Here is a 20,794-nt window from a genome sequence, read left to right as displayed (position 1 = left end):
TCCCATTTTGCCACGGCTGTTAAGCAGATCGCATGGTCCTTAAGCGAGTCTACCTTTTTCGACTAAGCTTGCCTGCCGGAATCCAGCTGGGAAGGCCGTGAATGGAGACCAAGCGATCCCAAGCACATTTGAAAGACATGTCGGGTGTGGAACCACCCATCCGTGATCGGCGAACTGGCTGTTAAGTCTTCAGCGCCACTGAAGCGGTTGCTAAATGAACGGTGGTTAAGTCGAGGACTGAGCCGTAGCGGGACAATTCTGTGGCTGCCCAGGACAACGTTGTGCCAAAAGGGTGCTCCAGTGCTTGAGAGGTCAAAAATGACCTTTCCTTCAAACGTGGCCTGCTCTTAATGCTTCTCCCGCCCTAGTCAAGGGGGAGCTTGGAGCTTCCCTATCGAATTAAACTGCGCAATCTTTTGTCTGGTGCGTTGAATGGGCTTTTGCGGTACTGTAGGCCCCGTATTTCTAAAACGCACTTTCCGAGGGGGGGGATGGGGAGGAAGAAAAAAGAAAAAAAAACTCTCTCTCATCCTTAACTGCCAGGAGATGAACGGCTGTGAGGATGCAGAGACCTTTTGGCATAAGGTAGGAATATTATTCTCACTCGGTGGAGGAAACATAAAAGGAATGAGATGCCCAGCTGAGATATAAAAACACATAGCACAGGAACAATTTTTTTTTAAAAAAAAAGGCATTTTAGAAACCGGAGGTGAGAAGTAATGACAAAAAAAAGCTGCAGTCGCTCCTATCAAGCTCGGTACACAATATCTCAAATATATATGTGTGTGTGTGTGTGTGTGTTTTCCTCCCTCCAGGGGCCTCTAAACCTGTAAAACTTATCCTGTGCTTTTCAGCGCTTGAGAAACATCAATTAAGGGCCATGTTAGTCATCAGGCAAGCCCAGGCGGTACAGGCCCAGAAGTTGTAAAAACTGGGGGAAAAAATCCAGCCTGATCGAGCCACTAAGGGAAGGGACAACGGTTATGCTCACTCATGACATGGTCACCTCTGCGCTCGAAGTTGGGGAGTCTTGGACACAACTGGAACACAGAGGAACAGGGTGGGAAGGGACCTTGGAGGTCTTCTAGTCCAACCCCCTGCTCGAGCAGGAGGCCCTGGACCGTTCTGGACTCTGAATATCATGAAATCTCTTCTTGAAGGCCTCCAGTGATTATCAATGGCAGCGATTCCCTTAACAACTGTAACAAGGAAGGTTGTAAAACATAATTTCACTACACAGTTGTCCTGCTTAGCAACAGACATTTTGGGTTCAATTGTGGCCACACATCGAGGAGTCCTGCAGAAGCCAAACCATTAGTCCATGGGAGAAAAAAAGATTACAGGTAGTCTTCGCATTACAACCATCCAACGTTACGACACCATTGGAAAAAGTGTCTTGCAAGCAGTACTTTCCACTTTTAACTCTTGCGGCATCCCCTGTGGTCATGTGATAGAAATTCGGAGGCTTGGCAACTGGCATGTCTTGATGACGGTTTGCAGTGATCCGAAAATTATGCGAGTCCCTTTTGCGACTTGGAAGCTTTCAAGAAGAGACTGGACGGCCCCCCGTCAGAAATGGTGTAGGGTCTCCTGCTTGGGGAGGGGGGGTTGGACTAGAATACAAGGTCCCTTCCAATAGCAATAGCTCTTAGACTTATATATCGCTTCATAGAGCTTTACAGCCCTCTCTAAGCAGTTCACAGAGTCACCATATTGCCCCCAACAATTTGGGGTCCTCATTTTACCCACCTCAGAAGGATGGAAGGCTGAGTTAACCTTGAACCTGGTGGGATTTGAACTGCCAAATTGCAGGCAGCTGGCAGTCACCAGAAGTAGCCCGCAGAATGCACTCTAACCACTGTGCCAACAAGGCTCCCTCACCAACTCTGTTGATCTGACCTTCTGACAGGGAAGGTCAATGGGGGAGCGCGTTGCTAACTTAACAACGGTGGCGAGGAAGGTCGTAAAATGGGGCAAAGAGAACTCACTTAACAACTCCTTGCTTAGCAGTGGAAATGTGGGGCTCAACGGCGGTCGTAGGTCAAGGACCGCCTGTACTGAGACTCCCTGTTACTGCAGTTCCTGTTAAGTTATGTCTTTTATCGCCTTGCAACCCAGAAAAACCTTCCCCAACTCTTATCACCCATCATAACAGCCCCATCAATATCCAACCATTTCCCCTCTCCGGGGGCTCTTTCAATTCATCAATACGGTTAGAACTTTGGGCTTTAACGATCTCGGGGAGTCTTTTATCTCTGATCTGTATTACAGGATGTTCTAGATTTATATTCGGTGTGCTTAACTTTATTTTCTGGGCGATCATCAGATCTGGGAGAGGAATAAGGTGTGCTTTTAACGCAAGGCAGGAAAGAATCATAAAGAACCACAATTATTCCCGCCTCGGGTTGTACAGTTGTATTTTTTATTTTATTTTTTGGGGTCCTAGTGTGTTACAGGTTTTGGAATTTCTTCCCTGGTTTTACCCACCTCAGGTTCAGGGTATATAGACCTGTAAAATGCTAAAATATCTCCTGTAATGCAAATACCGGTAGGTATGGTCGCAATTGAGACCACAATTTCTGTCGCAAAGCGAGACAGCCGCGAAGTGAGTCTTGCCTCCATTTTACGACCTTTCTTGCCACAGTTGTTAAGCGAATCACTGCCGTTGTTTAGTGACATGGTTGTTAAGTCAATCTGCCTTCCCCATTTGTATTTGCTTGTCGGAAGGTTTGCCAAAGGGAATCACATAACCCTGAGACACTGACGCAACCGACATAAATATGACTTGATTTTGGTCAGGTGACCTCAGGAACGGGGCAACGGTTGTTAAGTGTGAAAAAGAATCCCAAGCAACTTTTTTTCAGTGCTGCTGTAACTTCGAATGGCCATTAAATGAATGGTTGTAAGTCGAGGATTTCCCGTATTCAATTGCTACGACCACTCCACTCAACCAAGTGACTCTCCGTGGGCTCACAAGTCTATAGTTTGGAAGCAATTAAAACAATTTCAACAAAAATTAAATTAAAATCATTAAAAATACAGGAACACAATGAAAACTTCCACAAAATACACATGAACAGGAGCCGTGATGATTAATCCGCTAATCGTGGAGACAAGGAAGGGGGCCCTTCACACATTCTGAGTTGGGAAGAGATCGCAAAAGTTTATTTCAAAGCAATGCCGCCTGGGGGAATTTTTGGAGTCGAAGTCCACCCATCTTCCAGCCACCGAGGTTAAGAAACACATCGAGGCTGCCTTGTCAATTCCAGTCCTAGCATTTTCAAAAACTTGCGTTTAACATGCAGTCATCTAATTTCTCATAGCCTTGCAGGTAACTGGCTCTTCACAATCAACACTCAGGTGTGATTCATGCCAACCCTGACAACAACCAGCCCACTTCCAAATATAAAATGAGCCTGACGGATGAACCTTACACACAAAGCTAAAGGCTTGACAAGCATTATTCCCAGCTTCACAAATTTTTCCTACCCGTGCGCCCACTTGGTTTGACTATCGAGACTATAATTCTGCTCTTTTGATTAGTAGAAGGTTTTTGTTTTTTTTTTTTTAAAAAAAAAGCTACCTGGTTCAAGATTCTACAAGGGCTGGAAGGAAGGAAGGAAGGAAGGAAGGAAGGAAGGAAGGAAGGAAGGAAGGAAGGAAGGCTGATGATGTTACCTAGTTGGGTAATGAAGCATCTGCAAGAAAACCACTAAACTCAGAGAGCACCAAGGGGAGGGAAGGAAGGAAGGAAGGAAAGAAAAAGGAGGGAGGGAGGGAACGAGGAAGGAAGGGACTGGCAAGCAAAGGCATCAGAGAAAAGAAATAGAAAGCACAACTTTATACCCATTAGTGATATAGCTAAGAACCAAACTCTAGATATGAACATCCTTTCTTCTTTAATGAGTATTCAATCAACATAGTCTTCAAAGCAGACGCTGAAGAACTAAAGCACTTTTGCTTAATTCTACCAAGCTGTGATAAATCTCTCTCTCTAGGTTGTTTTCCTTCATCATCATCAGATAGGAAGCAGAGGCTTGGGGGGCCTTCAGAAGTTCACCTGTCAGAGGATCGCAAAGAAGGATCCCATGACCTCAGGACATTGCAACCGTCATAAATACGAGCCAGTTGCCAAACATCTGAATTTAGATCACGTGGCCCGAGGGATGATGCAACGGTCATAAGTGTGAAAAAAATCACTTTTTTCAGTGTAACATCAAACAGTCACTAACTGACCTGCCATTAAGTTGGGGAGTACCTGTAATTATTTTGGCTTTAGGCACTTGAGAGGATGGGCTGCAACCTTAAACAATGTTGGCCAATTCCACTGGCATTATGGCAAATCTAGTCCTAAGCCAATCAAAGAATCTTTCCCCCCACAAAATCCTGTTGGAGAAGAGAAGGTAGGAACCTTGGTGCCTGCCCTGCTAGCAAACCAGGTAGGAATTTTTAAAAAAAGACAAGATAATTTGGCTTTATTGGAAGTCACCCTTTAAGGAATCTTGCAAGTCTGAAGGGACCAACTTTTATCAACTTGATCCATTAGGGGGGGGTCTTCCAAGTTTCTTTTTCTGACCGTTAAGCAGGCTGTGGGCTCCTGCCTCTTTTATCTAATTGTTTCCCAGGCGGCTTCTCCTCTTTTCTCTCCCCAAGGTCATTCATCCATTCTGCCCTACCTCATCACATAAAATAGACACCGATTATAAGACAGGGACATCTTCAGCTTTGTCTACCAAAATGATTCCACTTCTCAAAGGAATCAAGTCACACTATCAGCCGCCCTGGGAATTTTCAAATTGTAATTAACATTTTAAAACCATTAGCATTATCTATTAAGTATCTCAGGCTTTTTTTTTCACACAGCTCTTTGGGCATGCCACGGTTAAAAGGTTTAAAAGTATTTCTTTCCCGTGAACTAATGTAATGAATTGCCTGGGTTTTAAAGTGTTTACAAGCAGTTTAATAATAATTTCGAGGCGATGCTTTGATTTTAAAAAAAAAGTACTTCAGCTGTATTAAGCATGCTTTGCTCATTCAGAATTTTAGTTCAAATAGTTCCGGATGATGGAAAGGTATTTTTGAGAAATTTATACAACACAGGAAATTAAAATAGCATATTTTTTGTATTTGTTTGTTTGATCTACTAAACAGAAATGTGGTAAATTAGATTGCAATCTATTTGGGACATTACTTGTGATTCGGCGAAGAGCAATTTAGGCCGCTACTGCCCAGAATTTCTCTCATTTTCTTAAATATCAATCTCTGTATCTGGTAATAGCGAATCCTTTAATTTAATTATGCAAAGCACGACAAACGAGTTTTCCTTGGTCCAAACAATCAACTATCTATCGACTTCATACTCTTATATTTTAATAATTTGTAAGATGGGAAGATATGTCTATATCCACATTTTGCATAATTTCATCAACTAAAATCTTTCGTCAGATACTACCTTGAAGAGTTTAGCCTTTCTCTGATATGAGACATCTTCGAAGCCTTTCGCAGGTGGTCTCGACTTATGACCACAATGAAGCCCAAAATGTTCATCGTTAAGTGAGTTTAACCCCCATTTTACGACCTTTCTTCCACAGTTGCTAAGGGAATCGCTGCAGTTGTTCAATTAGTCAGACGGTTGTTAAGTGAATCTGCCTTCCCCATGGGCTTTGCTTGTCAGAAGGCCGCAAAAGGGGAAATCACAAGGCCCAGGGACACTGCAACCGTTGTAACTATGAGTCAGTTGCCAACCACCTCAGTTCTGAGCACCTGATCATGGGGATGTGGCAATGGTCGTCAGTGTGAAAAATGTCACGTTTTCCAGGGGCGTTGTAACTTTGAATGGTCACTAAGCGAACTGTTGTAAGTCGACGAATACCTGTAGATAAAGCTTCACTCCTACAATGGTGGAAAACAGCAGCAAACAGGTTCTGCGTGGGCCAAAGCCCTGGGCGCCCATCGAAGCAGCCCTATCAACCTCGCCTAAGACAAGGCCGCTTTAATGATCTGCTTTGTTCCTGAGCTCAAAACACCGCAGCCAAGTTGATGATCTTATCCAAATGGCAAAGCCCCCATGCCTTAAAAAGAGCGCATTTTCATTTTTTAAAAAATCTCCCCTTCTCCAAAAGCTATTTATGATGGCTTGAACAAGGCCCTTTTCTGCAAGCTTGCAAACTAGGTGAAAAAGACGGATGGCGGGCCAGCTAACCCTCGCATTCCGCTGTGGACATCTGCCAACTATTTGACATGTGGAGCCATCAGTAGCATCGGAATTCAGGGCTTTTTCAGCGGTCTCCGTTCTGCATTTGGGAATATTATCAAATGAGACAATCGCGAGAAATCCTCTTCCAAGCACGCACAAGGGTTTCTTCCAACAACCATGCATCAAATAACACAGAGCGGGAGAGAGTTAAAAGAAAAGGTTGACGCCTTTCAATTAAAATCTCCATGGATTTCAGTATGGCTGTGCGCTACTTTGGATTGAATCCTAAAAAGGGGGTTTTGAAGCCAAAGGAACCCTTTAAAGCAGCCACATCTTTTCCCATGCCAGTCCTGGGAAAACACATTGGGGGTTTCTTTCTTCAGCTGAACAAAAGGTAATTGCTTTGTCCTAATATCTACTTCTGTTATCAGACGCTTTCAAAAGCCAGTCAAATCCTCAGCCCTCTAAAATAGCTTTATTTACCGCTACGGTTTCTAGAAGAGAGTCAGGCTGCATCCTCCCTTAGCTTTAAATGGCCACAAAAATCTTCATCTTTCAATAGAACTGCCCTATTTTGCCCCAGAACACGGCAACAAACTCTTTCAAATCAGTATGATATTCATTTTTTAAAAAAAATAATATACTCACCAGGCAAAGTTAACCAGTGACATCTAAACTATCCCTTGTATCCAAATACAGTATACATTTTTTTAGATCCTAATATAGGTAGCCCTCGACTTACGACCTCAACTGACCCCAAAATTTCTGCTGCTAAGCGAGACACTATTTTCAAGTGAGTTTTGCCCCATTTTGCGATCTTTTTTCGCCACCATTAAGTGAATCCCTGCAGTTAGTGACGTGGTTGTTAAGTGGATCTGGCTCCCCCAGTGACTTTGCTGGTCAGAAGGTCACAAAAGGGGATCACGTGACCTTGGGACACAGCAACGGTCATAAGTATGAGACAGTTGTCAGGCATCTGACAATACATTGTGGGAAAAAACACATTGTGAGTGGCTTTCTAAACCAATGTACTATTTGCTATTGTGGCTTACTAGCTTTGCAGTCCATGGCTTAGAACAGAGGCCTCCCAAACTTGGCCCCTTTAAGACTTGTGGACTTCCAACTCCCAGAATTCCTCCTCCAGTCATGTTAGCTCAGGAATTCTGGGAGTTGAAGTCCACAAGTCTTAAAGCTGCCAAGTTTGGTGGGCCTTGGTTTAGAATATAGTGTGTAGATAGACTCCAGATAGTCCTTTACCTACAACAGTTCATTTAGTGACCGTTTGAAATTATAACGGCTGTGAAAAAAATGACTTAGGACCATTTTTTTCACACATGCAACTGTTGCTGCATCCCCAGGGTCACGTAAATCAAAATTCAGACACTTGGCAAGTGACTCGTATTTATGACGGCTGCAGTGTCCCGGGGGTCACATGATCCGCTTTTGCGACCTTCTGACAAGCAAAGTCGACGCGGAAGCCAGATTCACTCAACAACCGTGTGACTAATTTAACCACTGCAGTGATTCACTTAACAACTGTGGCAAGGAAGGTCGTAAAACGGGGCAAAACTCAAGTCTCACTCAGTGGTAGAAATGTTAGGCTCAATTGTGGTCATAAGTCGAGGACTACCTGCATATCTATAGAATTGACTAGAGTATATAGAATATTGATAGAATATCATAATTGGATTAGATTAATAGATGATGGAGACAGATTTGATCAAAGTGTAGTAGTTACAGGTAAGTCCTCGACATGACAATTGGGACCAGAGCTTTCAATGTGGCTGTTAAGCAGGTTGTGGATGGTTTTACAACATTTTGTCGCAGTCATTAAGTGAATCTGGCTTGCCCTATTGACTTGGCTTGTGGGAAGCCCCTTGGGAACAAATGGCAACCACGTGTCCCCGGGATGCTGCCTTTACTGTAAAGACATGCCTGGTTTCTGATCACATGACCGCAAGGATGCTACGCTGGTTATAAGTGGGAGCACTTTTTTCAGTGTTGTCGTAACTTTGGTTGCTGAACGAAGTCCTAAGTTGTGGGCCACCTGCACAGTATACAGACAGCCAGGCTGCTTGATTTCATGAAGTCCAGAGGTTATTAAAGTTGGTGTTTAAGTTAACCAGGATGGCATAAACCAGTAATGGAAACCTGGCCTTTGTATGGTCATTAAAAGAGAAATGACTCCTTGTATACTTTTGATATCTTATGATTAAGCCAGAAAAACAGAGAACAAGAATACTCATAAATAAGACCTCCTCACTACAATTATGACAAATATTAATCACATGTAGAAGAAAAAATGAGTACCCGTTGTCTAGAACACCCCGTTTCTGTGAAGACTGTGTAGCCCATTTTTAAGAATGTGCAATAAACCCGGTTTCATTTAGCCACAGAAAGATAATGCCGTACCAAGGGTAGAATGTTCTCTCTCTCTCTCTCTCTCTCTCTCTTTCCCCTCCTCTCTCTCTCTCTCTCTCTCTCTCTTTCAAAGGAGCAGAACTTGAAATATGGCAGGTACAGGAGGAATAAAAAAAAAAAAGTAATGAGAACATAGCATGCCCAGAGGGTACTCAAGAAATAAAGTTCCTAAGGAATATATTTTATCCTCTCTTATTTTGTAAGTGTAATACCATCCTTCAAATTCATTTTACTACTGGTGCTTACAGCTGCTGGGGGTGGGTGGGCGGGGAACCACGTTGGGACATTTCAGATGGCCGTTAGTGTGAGAGAGATATCATAAGAGGAGGAAACTGAAGGATGGGAACTGATGCTTACAAATGGGCCTACCTTCACACTAAAGTGCGGGAACCAGCTGAATATAGCAAGTCCTCGCCTTACAACAGTTCATTGAGTGACAGTTCAAAATTACAACGGCCCTGAAAAGGGTGATTTATGGCCGTTTCTCACGCTTACGACTATGGCAGCATCCCCCGTGGCCCCATGCTCAAAATTCAGACACCTGGCTCGTATTTATGATGGTTGCAGGATCCTGGGGTCCCCTTTTGCGACCTTCTGACAAGCCAAGTCAAGGAGACGTAGGATTCGCTTAACAACCGTAGCAACTGAGGCAAGAAAGGTCATATAATGGGGCAAAATTAACTTAAAGCATGTCTCGCTTAGCAACGGGAATTTGGGGCTCAACTGGGGTTTTAAGTGAAGGACTACCTACACTGCTACCGAGAAAACTACACAGATTGTAGCCCAGCAAATCACCAAGGCTGACTCCATTTTTACCGCACCACGAAATGATTTTTCAACTGGGGGGAAGGCAACCGAGCATCTACCTAAAAGCTTGGAAGGAATTAAATCTGCCACCCTCCATCTACCCTGCGTTTCAGCCATATTATCCTGGCTGACGTCATTCTTACTGCGAGATGCACATCCTGAAACCTGATAGAGCCGGTCATGTGGATGGTCTGAAATAATGAATTAAAAGGCATCAAAGCGGCAACTCAAAATTGTTCCTTTTAAAGACGCTACGTTCTTTGCTGGATATGCAGAGAGGATTCTTCTCAGACACTAGAAGCATCAAGGCTGGGAAAAGTTCTAAACAGTCTTCTCTATCTTATCCATCTCCTTAATACTCATCTGTACATTATTCATGAATGTATAGTGTAGGAGTTGGGACCCCTGAGGCAACGTCGCACAAGTTAGCATTAATGTTAGGTAGAATCTGCCCTTGGGGCTATTTGGTTTAGTGCAAAAGTTGATGGCGGGTATTAAAAGTCGAATAATTTTTTTCGGCCCTAGCCAAGATCAGAAATAAGAAGACAGTATTCTTCACAAGATGATGTAAAAGCCTGAAAAATCGCAACATATGATGTGCATATATACATACATACATACATACATACACACACACACACACAAGACTTGGCAAATGATGTACATGGATTCGTGTTGTCAGAGAGGGAACACCTGGACTATTATTCCACAGCTGAATAAAACCCCAAACATTTAACCCCTTAAAAGGTTTGCTTTACCAACTTCTTTTTTTAAAAAGCCATTAAGTGAGCAGTCAAATATACTACCTCAATCTGTGTTTCTTTTTTAAAGGAATCTCCTAATATTTCCATGACAGATATCTCCAACAGTACATCACTACCCCCTTGTGGATATGAGCTAAAAGCTGTTGCTTCCAAATTTCAAAAACTATATTCTTTTGGGGCAATTCTCACCAGGAAATGTTCAGGATTTACCTGTTTCACTCTTAAACATTAACGATTATCGGTCTACATTCATCTAAAGACCAACTGAACTCTCACCAGCCTTAGTTTACATCGAAGTTTCCTATCTTTGGAAGAATGTAACAAAAATGCCTTGATTAATGTAACATGGTCCTAAAATGTAACATTGTCCTAAAAAACGGATGGCTCTATTTATTGACTGTACTGAGAAAGTAATTGATACGTTGTTTTAACAGGAAGCTTTCCATTCCTATCAAAACTCATCTCAAATCATTTAAATGGATGGACCAAAACTGAAAAGAGAGAGAGATGCGAATTAGAGCACAGGACAATTTCATTTTATAAAGACTCCCCACGCTGGTACTCTCTTCGGTGAAATGACACCACCACTTCTCAGTTTTTTTTTAAAAAAGATTTTTTTTAAAATTTCCAATATCCAAAACAAACAGACTTCAAAAATCCACCGCCGCTTATGACTTTCACAGTCCATCTTTCTTCCATTTGATGCCCCATCGGCTATCTTGACCTTCTCTAGCCCCATCATATCCAGCAGAAATAGAGGGCAGGAGGTTGTGGGATGACTACAATGTCCCCCACCATATTGTTTTCATTACCATTTTCCAGGCACTGGTTATTTCCAGTTCCAGCTACTACTAGCCTCTCCCAACTGCTCTAAAAATGACCTGGGTCAAAGCATCTCCCAGACTGGAAGGAGCAGAGCCTCTTTCAGCAACGCACGGTGCAAATGTTTTGTAGGACAGCGGGCGGCAACTCTCACAAACACGTTCAGGAAGATGTTATAAATACACAGCGTTGCCCGTAGGTGAGACGAAAGGAGGCACGCAAGGACAAATACGAGCCTTGGACTAAGCTCATCTACAACAACGAACATCCACGGGGGGATTTTTTGCCCCATCCGTAAGCACACCTATTTAACTTTACAAGGGGGAGGAGATGAAAATATTGCTCAATGGGGCAACCTCTGTGTTACCACTGAAAAGCACAGGAAGATGAATTTTTCACCATTTTTTAAAAATTTCAGACATGAAGCACACTTCACCTTCCAGGCAGGATCTCGTACGGGCAGGATGAGAAAGAGGCAGGACTGGCTAACCATCTTTCTTAAAGTTTCTCTGATGAGCAGCATCACGTGTGAAATGGCCTTACGCCAAGCTAGTCCTTCAACTCATCTCTTATGTTCTCGCCCTGGCAAAAAATATCCAATCTTCTGCCCCCTTGAAACCTGCAAAGGCTTTCCTGAAATCTCTAGTAGCCAAAGGGATTCTAACAGATTTGCAGATGGCAGGAACTCAATGCAGGACCGTGTGTGTGTGTGTGTGTGTGTGTGTGTGTGTGTTTTAAAAGCTACACCTACAACGACAGCTCTCACCTTTTCTCCCCCCCCCCCACCTCTGAAGCACCTGAACAAGCTGACTCCACACTTACACAGTGTGCAGAGATACCTTCAGGAAATAGAAGATACTACTTGCCAACAAGTGAGGTGCGCAACTACAAGGCTACCTATGGTTCAGCAGCATTTAAGCCATGCCGGCAAGGATTGTTGGCATGTGTGTGTGTAGGAAAAGCAAGATCTCGGCAGCTCTCAGGGTGGATGGGAAATGGAGGCGCCGTCAACCGTGACCATATATTGGTCCTCTCTCAACTATTTACAGCCGGAAACAGAGGCAGCCATAAAACCGAAGGGGTCGGTCCCTGTTCTCTTTAGGCTTATGCTCTATGGACAGGGAGGAGGCAGGGGAAGGAAGGAAGGAAGGCATTAAATCGAAAGCACTGAATGTAGGCCAGTCATGATCCCGAAATCCTGTCTGGGTAGCTTTATATGTATATATGCATGTGCGTGTATGTATACGTGTATACGTGTGTCTGGACGAATTGATAGAGATAGAGAGAGATGAGATGAGATACAGGTAGATAGATAGGTAGGTTGATAGATGATAAGTAGGTAGATACATGATAGGTAGGTGGAGGGATGGATAAGGGATGATGATGGATAAACAAGAGACAGAAGATAGAGATAAAGAGATACAGACAGATGATAGATGATACACATAGGCAAAAATGGATGGATAAAAAAGATGATACTGAGAGTTATTGATTATAGATATGAATAGATCTCTCTCTTGCACACACACACACACATCTATATATACACAAATCTACATCTGTATATACATCTGTGTATCTATAAAACATGCACAAGATTGCATCAATGTCAAGTATTTCCCCTTCTCCATCTAGGAAGGCACGTCCAACCCGGGATTATTCCTGCACAGCTCTGGCTTGAGAGAGAGAGAGAGAGAGAGAGAGAATGGAAGGCACCGAGCGCCACAGACTCAAAAGAGGCTCAGAGGGATTTTTAAATCAAGAGGGACGTTTTCGATCCCACTTTGGGTCGCCTCCTCTTCCCACATCCCGCAGGCGCAGCGCCAGCCGGCAGTTCCCCCTCCCTCCCTCCCTCCCCTGAGCGTCCCTCCCCCCAAAAAGCCTCCCCATCTTCCCACCAGGAAGTGCTCTCCTTTCTCCCCTCCCCACATTCCACATTCAGACCCCCCCTCCTCAACCTGGCGGGGGAGGGACGTGCCCTTGAGGGTCAGGATGCTAAAAGGAAAAAGGAAAAAATTGGGGAGGGGTGTTTCCCCTCCCTTCTCCATCCTCGGGTGACCCCTGGAGGCGGCCCAGGCAGGGAGAAGGGCACTTTGGGGGTGGAAGGGGCTCCCTCGCCCTTTGGCTAGGGAAGGGGCTTTCCAACTCCTGTCAATATATTCTCCCCCAATCAACCCGGGAGGACTTTCTGGGCGGGGTGGAGGGAGGGAGGAGGGTCTCTCGGTCGCCAGGCAACGACGCCGGGCCGGTCCACCCCCGCGAGGGAAAAGAAGGAGGGGCGTCCCGTCGGCCCCGCCCCTCCCCAGGAGGGCGCCCCGCGCCCCGCCCCTCCCAACTTTGGGGATCCCGCGGCCTCATAGCCCCCTCCGCACCCACCCACCCTCCCCGCCCCCGCGAGGAACGCGAAGGGCGGGGAGGCGAGGAGGAGAAAGGAAGAGGAGGAGGAGGAGGAGGCAATTCCGGAGGGGCCGCGCATGCGCGTTCCCGCCGGCTTCCCCTCACAGCCATCCAGTCAGTCGGTCGGTTCTTCCCCCATCAGAAGGCCGCCCGGCCGGCTCTCCCCGCTCACCTTCCGGCTTGTTTTCGGCGGCCATTTCCCCTCCGCGCGCCACATCCTCCTCCGCCGCCTCCTCCTCGCGACCAGGATCCAGGCAGGCGCGCGCGCTGCTCCCGCCGCCGCCGCCGCCGCTGCTGTCGCCGCCTCTCCCGCTGGCCCCGCCCCTTCCTCTCCTCCGTTTCCGGTTCCGCTCCCGCCTTCCCGGCGGCCCGTAGCCGGCTTTTCTTCCCCCTCGGTGGCTTCGGGCGGCCGTGGCTTCTCTCGGGAGGCCTGCCTTTGCCGCCACCGCCGCCGCCGGCGCGGTTTCCGCCGCCTTTTTCGTCCTTCTTTTTCGTCCTCCTCACGTTCCCTTACACACGCCCGCGGTTGCCATTGGCCGCTCGGCGGGATGGGCGTCGAGGTGAGCCAACCGGCGCTGGGGAGGAGGCGGGCGCGAGGAGAGGATGGACCTTGACTGGCAAGCACGCCGGTGGTCTTGACAAGTGGGCGGGGCCAGGAAAGGGGAGGCGTATCGGAAGCGCGAGGGCAGCTAGGATGGAAGGAGGAGGGGGACGAGGAGGAGGCGCTCGTTAGTGCTGAACGAGGGACAGTAGCGAATCGGTGGCCGCGGAGGGAGAGCGATGGCGCGATTGACAGCCGCGGCGGCGAATAGGCGGACGGAGAGGCTCTGAAAGGCGGGAAGAAGTCAGTGACGCAAATAGCGGGGAGCACCGGTAGCGCGGCTCAAGAGTAGGGAAGGGGGGGGCAGAAAGGAGAGCGCGAGCGCTCCGAGGGGGGCAGGGCGAAAAAATCCAAAGGGCGATTTCATTGGCTCGGCCTCCTTGACAGGCAGCCGCGCCCTCCTCGGCCCGCTAACCCTAAACAAAGCTCTTGATTGGCCCAGACGCGAGGGAGCGGAGCTGCCACCTGGAAAGGGCCGGAGCGAAGCGGCGCCGCTGATTGGCCAGCGCCTTCTCCCTTTTCCCCCTCCTCCCCCTCCGCGGGATCCCGCCTCCTGGAATGCGAGTCGCGTGGCGGCGGCCGGGCACGCGTGTCATTGGAAGATTCCCGGGATCCCGTCCTTTCAATAGGCGGCTTCCGAGGAAGGGATCGCGCCCCAGCGGTATTTTGCAGGGCGGTGCGTCCTTCATAGCCTTCCCAAGGCCGGGCATTGCAACTTTTTCCAGCTGCACGCATTCCAATTGCACGTGTGAACGCGTGCACACATGCAGGTCTTCCAATCCAAACCCTTATTTCGCCCTTATTATAATTTTTTTTCAGGTCAGGCCTCTTTTGCGACCACCCTGAGCTCCTGATTGCATCCCTTGGCCAGCAAAACCCTGCAGGATAAGGGGAAGACCCGAATGCTTGGGGCACCTCCGATGAAGGATCCCCTGGGATCTGTTTTTTTGTTTTTTCAGCCAGCCTTGTCATGAACAACCGAGGGATTCTGGATCAAAAGCTCTCGATTTGCTGGAATCAAGATGTATTACATCGGCAGCGTTCCCACCGTCCATTAAGGAAAGGAAATGATGGAAGAAAAAGGGGGTAAAATAGCTAAAATTCCACTATTATTACTTAAAAAGAGGAAATGTGACAAAGTTAGATGCCCCTCCCCCAAATAATCTCACTTTAAAGCGGAAGGGGGGGAATTTGAGGTAGTCCTTGATTTACAACAGTCCATTTAGTGACTGTTCAAAGAAAGAAGGGAACTGAAAAAAGGGACTTTTTTTTCACGCTTGTGACCGTTGTAGAGTCATGTGATTAATATTCAGACACTCAACAATTGACTCGTATTTACGATGGCTGAAGTTCATGTGATTCCCTGTTTGCGAGCAAAGTCAGTAGGGAAGCCAGATCCACTTAATAACCGGGTTACCACAATAATTCACTTAACAGCTGCAGCCAGGAAAGGTTGTAAAATGGGGCAAAGCTCCATTTAACAACTGTCTTGCTTAGCAGCGGAAATTTTGGCCCCCATGTTGGTCATAAATTGAGGACTACTTACCATCCCAAAGTGGGTGCATTGGCAGGGAATTAATCTGGAATAATTGACAATGACAAAATGCCATCAGAAAACATTTTCCGAACCTTAAAGTATCTGGAATTTGGCCCTTTTTCTTTTAATTTGAGTGACAGACATCATCCTTGTTCTCAACTGGATGTTTCTCTCACCAAATTATCAAATCAAATCAGCACAAGCCGAGATTTTTCAAAATTATCGTCCTATTTCCCCTGTTGCCTTTTTTTAAGAAAATCACCATAATTTGTTATCCGAAACTTGGTTGAAGTTCCCCCCTCCCTTTCTAATGACATTTCCAATTCTTAATGAGTTTAGGTTTGTTTTTGTTTTTTTGCAATAGTGATTGCATAAATACCGACTGATTGCAGTTGGGGCAATATATTGATCTTATAATTAGATCCTCTCCTTTGTAATTCCCTCTTTGATAAACACAAATTTACCCTCGTTGTCTCTCACGGAATTAGTATCTCTAAAAGTTTGCAATCCAAACAGCTCCTTCTCTGAGTTTAAGGAAGTGCTGGGAAATCATTCTACACCACCCAAGTGTAATTTTTACCATGCAGTTTCTCTAGCAACAACGTATCTGGCTTAACTTCCTAAATAGACTTTTTACTTGTTCTTTATTTCATCATCTTTCATTGATCCAGTGCCATTAAGACTCCATGGCAATATTTAAATGATCCCATCTCCCAAATCCCAGGCTGATAAGCCACAGGATAAAATGGACAGAATAGGGGAATTTGCATAATATAAACTTATTCGTACTAGGTAACAGCAATATATCGTGTCCATCAGGTGACGTGATCTGTCAGTCTGAAGTTGGGCAGTTCCTATATCGAAAAAGATGTAGGAACATTTCCATCCATTCATCCATCTCTCTTTCTCTCTGTCTTTGTCTCTGTCTCTGTCTGTCTGTCTCTTTCTCTCTGTCTGAATCTGTCTCTCTCGCTCTGTCTCTCTCTGTGTCCCTGTCTGTCTGTCTCTCTTGTCTCTCTCTCTCTCCTTTGCCCACTTTCTCTGGAAATCTGCAACCGAGAAGGTGCGGAATAAGAAACCGCAGAGCAAGGGAAGAAACCTCGTTTTGCTGTGATAAGAGAGATGATTGTTTGTGGGCTGACTCGATAAGAATCGTCTATGGTTCTCAAAAGCATGGATGCCCTTGAGACAGAGAAACTTCTCCCCTTGGCAAGTTGCACAGAAAAGGTGCAGAGGAAGTGAGGATTTCATCGAGGGGGGATGTGTGGGGGAAGAAAGCCGACCATCCAGCAAAAACAGAATTCTTCCCAGAGGTGTGCTTTTTTGCGTGGATCTGGTCTGGAGATAGGAAGACGGATCAAGATTCCAGCTTGCTAAAACAAGGTTGTGGGCAAGGCGCTTTGATGCCCTCCTCAAAAGTCACTGGCTCTTTTTGAAGGGGGAAGGAAAAAGATGGTGAGACTCCGGAAAGAGTGCAGAGAAGAGCAACAAAGGTGATTAGGGGACTGGAGGATAAAACATACGAAGAACGGAGGCAGGAATTGGGTATGTCTAGTTGAACAGAACGAAGGACCCTGATAGCAGCCTTCCAGTATTTGAGGGGCTTCCCCAAAGAAGAGGGAGTCAAGCTATTCTCCAAAGTACCTGGAGGTAGAGCAAGAAGCAACGGATGGAAACTCATCAAGGAGAGAATCAACCTAGAATTAAAGGAGAAATTTTCTGACAGGGAGGACAATTAACCAGTGGAACAGCTTGCCACTAGAAATTGTGAATGTTCTATCACTGGAGGTTTTCAAAAAGAAACATGCCGATTGCCCCAATTTTGATCACGGCTGGCTGGGGGGGATTTGGGGAGTTGGTGTCCACAAGTCTTTAAAGCTCTCATGCCTGAGGAATTCTGGGAGTTGAAGTCCGCCTGCCTCCAAAGTGGCCAAGGTTGGAGGCCCTTGCTCTAAAGTATGAGGATGTCGTAACTTTGAACAAACAGTCGCAAATCGAGGACTCCCTCTGCCTTACGAAAACCGACCCCATCGCTCCTGGGGCTCGTTCCCACCTGCCCGCCAACCCGCGTGTTTTTTGGGGGGAAAGACAGCAACCTGTGTATAAGCCAAAAGAAGAAGTCCTTTTTCCAGGAGGTCCAAATTCACTTCCAGCAAACATCTTGGAACGCTCTGTTCTGCTTGTCAACAATGCAGAGGGTTGATGTTCTCCAGCTGCTAAGATGGAACATCAATTATTTACCAAAGGAAGGCAGCTAAATCTTAAATATTTCAGCCTGAGAATCGTGCTGGAAGAGGAACGGCAGAATTCATGGCCCGATCTGTCTTGTCTCTGGTTGATCTGCTCTCACCACATGTTGGCGGATGATGTTGAGATACAATCTTCCTAGTCCACCTAGCCTGCAGCCTAGGGGTGCAGGAATGAGAGATTGAGAGAGCTACGTGGGTCTAATGTGAGAAGGGGAAGGACTGGGGTGACATGATAACATCTTCCAGTATTTGAGGGGCTGCCCCAGAGAAGAGGGGGTCAAGCTATTCTCCAAAGCACCCGAAGGCAGGACAAGAAGCAACGGATGGAAACTCATCAAGGAGAGAAGCAACCTGGAATTAAGGAGGAATTTCCTGACAGGGAGGACAATTAGACTATGGAACGGCTTGCCACCAGAAGTTGTGGGTGCTCTATCAATGGAGGCTTTCAAGAAGAGATGGGAGAAACATTTGACTGGAGTGATATAGGGTCTCCTATATGCTTGAGCAGAAGGTTGGATTAGAAGACCTCCAGGGTCCCTTCCAACCCTATTGGAAGGTCTCCAGATGAAGAGGAGGAGTATGACTGGAGAGAAAGAGAGGGAGCGAAAGAACAAGAATGAAAGGGGGAAAGGAAGGAAAAATGAGAGAAGGGAAGGGAGGAAGGAAAAGGAAGGGAAGAAAAAGAGAGAGGAAGGAAGAGGAATGGAGGGAGGGAGGAATAGAAGGAAGGGAGGAGATGGAGGAGGGAGGGAGGGAAGGAAAGAAGGAAGGAAGTGAAAATAAGGAAGGAGAAGGAATGGAGGGAGGGAGGAATAGAAGGAAGGGAGGAGATGGAGGAGGAAGGGAGGGAAGGAAAGAAGGAAGGAAGTGAAAATAAGGAAGGAGAAGGAATGAAGGAAGGGGAAAAGAGGGAGGGGAGGAAAGCAATAATCAGCCTTGAATCTCAGCCTTCTGAGTCGATTTTCATGTCTGAATGGCTTTCAGCGTTTCCTGGAAACAACCTTTTTGTGTTAGCCTGGCAACCAACCGTGTAGGGAGCATCTTCAGGTGTGGGATGGATTCCTTCTTCTTCTCTGTAGCCGAGAGGATTTATTTCTTGGGCCAAGAGACAAAAAAAGGACCCCCAGCCCTTTCCACAATAACATTGGGGGTGGCAACAGGATCAGGGGGTGAAATGTCCCCCCAGATAGAAGCAAAAGATACCAGGGGAACATTTTGGAACAACATGCTCACTTGTTGATATTCCCTCTGGGGAATTCATTTCACATTTCTGTGCCGTCCTTGGCCAAGGAATATTCTTGTTTTCTTTCCAAAACCCTCTTTGGGTCACGTCTCACACCCTTCCTGAACCCATCACTCTTATCCTCCTCCTTTTGTTTTTTTTCCTCTTCTTTCTCTCCTGTCTTTCTCTCATCCCTTCTGCAGCTGGAGAGCTAAGGAGAAATTTCCTGGCAGGGAAGGATTTTTTTATTTTTATTTTCCCCCTCCTGTTTGGCTACGACGGAGGCGCGACCATCCAAAGTCTCGTCCGTCTGTCTCATCGCTCGAAAATCCGATTTGTTTTCCGCCCATCAATATTTGATCGGGACGTATTTCTTCCTAAATTGGAATGCGGGACTATAAAAGGAGGCTCTCGTAATGGAAAATCTCTTCCCGCCGGGGAAGAAAAGACTGTGGGGGGTGGGGTATTGCATTAAGCCAGCAACCCACCCACCCACCCACCCCGAAAGACGAGTTTTAAAATGTCAGGTATCCCTCCAGGCTGTGGGAAGGAAAGACAGATGTAGGAGTAAAGGTAACTGAGTTCCAATTTCCCACAGAAATTAATCCGAGGCGGTGAAAGGCTTCTGCGGTGGCCAGAAATCTGATTTAATGCTTCTAGGGCCCTTGCTTTTTTTTCTTTCTTTCTTTCTCGATTTTAACTGTGATCAACTCCCACAAGCTCTTAGGTTGTGCGAAGAATTAATTTCCCTTCTTCTGTTCCTTGTCTCGAAATCAGATTCCAGAAATGGGCAGGGGTCTCTGGGAGATTGCAGGCAGGATCTGGGGATCGTCAGCATAGCAAGGATTGGTAAGGTGTCCCTGGAGGAGGAGGAGGGTCTGTGTGAGGCTAAGCCCTCTCTGCTTTTTTACAATTGCTTCAGGGGAATCCCCGGCTTGGCTTCAAATGGAAACAGGGAGGAAGGAAGGAAGGAAGGAAGGAAGGAAGGAAGGAAGGAAGGAAGGAAGGAAGGAAGGAAGGAAGGAAGGAAGGAAGGAAGGAAGGAAGGAAGGAAGGAAAGAAAAGGAGAATAGAAAAAAGGAAGGAAGGAAGGAAGGAAGGAAGGAAGGAGGGAGGGATTAGTAAGGAAAAGAATGAAGGGAGGGAGGAAGGAGAGAGATAGAAAGATAGAAGGCAGAGAGAGAAGGAAGGAAGTGGGGAATGGGAGGGTGGGTGGATGGATGGATGGAAGGAAGGTACAAAGGAAAGAAAAGGTAGGGAGAAGGAAAGGAAAGAGAGATAGAAAGATAGATAGAAGGGACAGAAGGTAGGAAGGAGAAAGAAGGATTAATGAGGAGAGGAAGGAAAGGAAGGAAGGAGAAAGGATAGAAGGATTGGTGAGGAAAGGAATGGAGGGAGGGAGGAAGGAAGGAGAGAGATAGAAAAATAGAAGGCAGAGAGAGAGAGAGAGAGAGAGACCGTCTCCTCCCCTCCCTCCCTCCCCCAGGCCCAGCCTCTCACCTGAGCCTCTCTGACAGCAGCATCTGGAGCAGAAGCCTCACGCAACATTAAGCATCATGTTCTTTCAAGGGTGGGCAGGATCCTTTCCCCTCTGAGCCGTGCCGATAATAGACTTGACTTTTGGGGGGGCCCTACACCTCCTAAAAGGCATAAAAGAAAGGTTACCCAGGCAAAGTGGAGAGTGGAGACTTTAATGAATCCCAGAGTGGGAAGCCACAGGCTGCGCAAAGATCTCTGTTTACTGAACCACCGGGTTCAGAAGACCCCGAGATATATAT

At 46.3% G+C, this 20,794-nt stretch overlaps 1 protein-coding gene and 1 long non-coding RNA gene across 5 annotated transcripts in view; one reads left to right on the top strand and one right to left on the bottom strand.

The window, feature by feature from the left end:
• Nucleotides 1–13,713, bottom strand: part of CAMTA1 (calmodulin binding transcription activator 1) — a 256,312-nt gene extending 242,599 nt beyond the window's left edge. For all 4 annotated transcript variants that reach the window (XM_087944632.1, XM_087944631.1, XM_087944634.1 and 1 more), the window contains exon 1: nucleotides 13,580–13,713. The gene's annotated coding sequence lies outside the window, so the exon portion shown is untranslated. The remainder of the gene's footprint in view (nucleotides 1–13,579) is intronic.
• A 198-nt stretch (nucleotides 13,714–13,911) lies between these two features.
• Nucleotides 13,912–16,013, top strand: LOC113427104 (uncharacterized). The gene is made up of 2 exons (XR_015745502.1): nucleotides 13,912–14,049; nucleotides 14,828–16,013. It is a non-coding gene; the product is annotated as an uncharacterized LOC113427104 (long non-coding RNA).
• The last annotated feature ends 4,781 nt before the right edge of the window (nucleotides 16,014–20,794 follow it).

Source organism: Notechis scutatus, chromosome 16, assembly GCF_049901735.1.
Source record: "Notechis scutatus isolate UNSWTSFEM ecotype Mainland chromosome 16, rNotScu1.2, whole genome shotgun sequence".
Lineage (NCBI taxonomy): Eukaryota > Metazoa > Chordata > Lepidosauria > Squamata > Elapidae > Notechis > Notechis scutatus.
The sequence above is the reverse complement of the archived record's forward strand: the minus strand, read 5'-3'. Positions and strand labels throughout refer to the sequence as shown.